The following is a 3,864-nucleotide window of genomic DNA, read 5'->3' as shown; positions in this document are numbered from 1 at the left end:
GCATTATATGTAAAGACTCGCATAGTTGAGCCTGATTGTTTTACTAGAAGCTCAAGGAAATTTTCATTAACCTTAGAAATATTAACCTTCAATATTGTACAGATAAGCACACTCTGCGTATGTACATTTGGTTTACATGAATCTGTATCTGGCTTTGTAAAAGTTAAAGGGATGGTCACTTCTATGTTAACTTTAATGTCATAGAGAGAATGACTTATTCTAAGCAACTTTTCACTTGGCCTTCATTTTTTATAGTTGTATATGAATGATTTGCCTTCTTCTTGTGATTCACTGACCCCCATTAAAAAAAATTAAAAAAACACGCTTTGTAAGGCTACAAATTTATTGTTATTGCTACTTTTTTATTACCCACCTTTTTGTTCAGACCTCACCTCCTCCTAATTATATTCCAGTCTCTTATTCAAATCAGCGTATGAGTTTAAGTTATTCTGCTTTTTAATCGGCACCTCTCGAGTTTGCAGTTTAAGCAATCTGGTTGCTAGGGTCCAAATTACCCTAGCGTCCAAATAGGGTCCAAAATACCCTGGCGTCCTGCCACTTCTGATGAAGTGGCAGGATGCCATGAAACGCGTTAAGCGGGCAGCCAGGGTTCACACTTTGCTGCTGTAATTTGCTTTTATATGTATATTAAATAAAATTTTGACTTTTTACACTTTTACTGGCCTCCTCGGTGCTCCGCTGTTTTTGCCTTTTTCCAAATTACCCTAGCAACCAGATTGCTTAAACTGCAAACTGGAGAGGTGTCATATAAAAAGCAGAATAACTCAAAAACCACGAATAAAAAATGAAAACTGTCTCACAATATCAATCTGTACATCAGATGTACATTTGATGACAATCCCCTTTAACTATTTATAGCTCATATTTCAGTGATTTCTGCAATTATGTAACCTCGTTCACAAGTCTCCTTTTACCAGTCTGGCATGTACAAGATAAAAATTTGGCAACAGGGCGCTTTCACAATGCAAGTGAAGGGGCGTCTGCCCAGGCCCCACTGCTTTTGGGGGCCCACTGAGCCAAAAAATAGAGGAGACGGGGCGAGACGCAGGGAGGAAGGCGGAAGGAGGGGACACAGGGAGGGAGGAAGATGGAGGGAGGGGACGCATGCAGGGAGGAAGACGGAAGGAGGGACACAGGGAGGGAGGAAGGGGACGCACACAGGGAGGAAGATGGAGGGAGGAAACACGGGGAGGTGGGACCTGTTTCAATTTTCTGGTGCGCTGCGCGCGTCAGGGGTATGGGGGTCCCACTAGTTGACTCTTTGCCCAGGGTCCACAAAGGCCTTAAAACGCCCCTTTGTGGCAACCTTACTGACACTGGCCATAATTCCAGGAACATTGCTTGCTCAGGTTCAACACACAATATTGTTAGAATGATGTATCTGTCCTACATTGTACTGCTCCTGATTATTAAATTGTTTCTTAAACCAATAATGTTCCTTTAACTCTCATATTTTACAATTTAAATATATTATGACTTATCTAGAAACCCGTTATCCAGAAAGCTCTGACTTATGGAAAGACCGTCTCCCTTAGACTCCATTTTATCCAAACAATCCAAATTTTTAAAAATGATATCCTTTTTCTCTGTAATAATAAAACAGTACTTGATCCCAAGTAAGATATAATTAATCCTTATTGGAAGCAAAATCAGCCTATTTGGTTTATTTAATGTTTACTTGATTTTCAAGTATGAAGATCCAAATTATGGAAAGATCCATTGTCTAGAAAACCCCAGACTTGTTGAGTGTCGCACCATTCATGTAAAGTTCATGCTTCTTTATACTACTGGTCATATTAATACCTGATGCTTTAGGGCAGCTGGGCAGTGCTGTCCAAAATTTCCCATACTATTTCATGTACTGTATTTGTAGGTCAGAATGTTAAAAAACATTGATGTATTACAGAGATCTGTGTAGTTCTTTTTCATACTGGTGGCCATAAACATGTATTGGAAGGTCACATGTCAGCCCTACCTAGGGTTGCCACCTTTCCTATATAGTTATCTTTTTTTCCTATTAATAACATTGGGATCAACCATCATTTTTACCAGCACTACAATGAATTGGGATACAGGAAAGCTAGGATTAAAATACAAAATTGAATCATGAGTAGTCTTTGTAGTATTTGTTTTTCTAATATGCTGTGCTTAGCCTCTTTTTGGCTTCTGTCTCATGGTATCCCTTGGTTTGAAAAACACAGGTATGTGATGTTTGTTGAAAATGTTACAGTTCCAGACACTGTTTTTTTTTTGCTGTTTTGTTTGTCTCAGTTGTAGGTATACAGTACATGTGAATAGAGATGCTTTATTATACAACATTATCTTATGACTATGAAGATTTTCATTCATCCAGGTCATGTTATATCTAGTATAGGTCAATCTAAAAACAACTGGACTTGCTGACTAATCAATGAAGACGTTTCACTACTCATCCGAGCAGCTTGAACTGAAGAAGCTGCTCGGATGAGTAGTGAAACGTCTTCATTGATTACTCAGCAAGTCCAGTTGTTTTTAGATAGACCTATACTAGATATAACATTATCTTGTCATTTCCCTTTTTCCCCTCACAAACTTTATTGGAGTCCATGAAGTTCTGAATGTGCTATAATGTGTTACCAACTAAGGAGGCTAAGATCAATATATAGAAGGCATTATTACATTTTGTGCATTAAACTACTAAAAAAGTGCCCTTCCCTTTAAACAAAACAGGGATTGTTTGTCCATATATTGCAATATATTTAAAGGATCAGTAACATCAACATTTTTTAAAAAACATTTGTTTGTATACTACGGGAAAAAAAAAACACAAACACAATCGCAAAGTCTTTATTTAGAAATAACTTACCAAGTCTCCACTTGCGCTCCTCTTCAGAAAAGGCGAATGGGTGATCCATCGTGCGGCACTCAATTTCTCCTCCCTGCCTTCCTTATAGGAGCTAGCCCGGGAGGAGAAATTGACGATGGATCGTCGCCCTGTCGCCTATGCTGAAGAGGAGAGCAAGTGGAGATTCAGTAAGTTATTTCTAAATAAAGTTTAATATGTGTTGGTGTTTTTTTTATGTAACTGGTCCTTTAAGCTGTACATCAAGTACATCAAAATCCTAAAATCAGCATGCACTCCCTTTCACTGTATATAAAATGTTAAAATGTCAGCATCCAATATCACTTATTACAGAAAGGGCTGCCACCTGGCCAGTATTTCACTCTCGACACTAGCACTACACACCAATTCCTCACTGATTCTGCTGTTGATGTCATAACTCCACCCCATTTATGTCATCACCCTACCACTTTGTGCAGGGCAGCCATTAGGGGGGTACAGTGCTACCAGGCCTAAAGGGGGGCCCGACTGTGCTGCACTTTTCAATTAGTTGGTTTCCCCCTTGACAGCAACGAAGTGACACCAATGACTTATACGAGGTTTTTGGTGTGTGGGGTCTCTAGGACGGGGTCTTTGATGGTGGGCCAGGCCCAGAGGTAAGAAAGGTCAAAATGTAGGAAGGCAGGTATGCTGCTTGATAAATAAACATCCAGGCATACAAACTCATATACATGATCACATTTCAATGGATCTTCACTTGATCACATTCTTTTGCAGCGTTCAGGGAAAGTCTCACAGGGCTCTTGTAAAACAGGATTTGAATTGAATATCCAAGCAGCAGCAGCAGCAAGCTTTTTGCTAACCCCATTTTATTTGGAAGGTCATTATCCAGTTCTGAGCACTTAATAGCGCTTATTTCTGTTTATCAACAGGTGTCAGCTAAGCATGGTGCCCTCTGACCTTGATCTGTCTACTATGGGCCATTGGGCCTTGCCCATGACATGCGCACAACTAGGCCTCAC

Source organism: Xenopus laevis, chromosome 7L (assembly GCF_017654675.1).
Source record: "Xenopus laevis strain J_2021 chromosome 7L, Xenopus_laevis_v10.1, whole genome shotgun sequence".
Lineage (NCBI taxonomy): Eukaryota > Metazoa > Chordata > Amphibia > Anura > Pipidae > Xenopus > Xenopus laevis.
Note: the sequence above shows the minus strand (reverse complement) of the source record.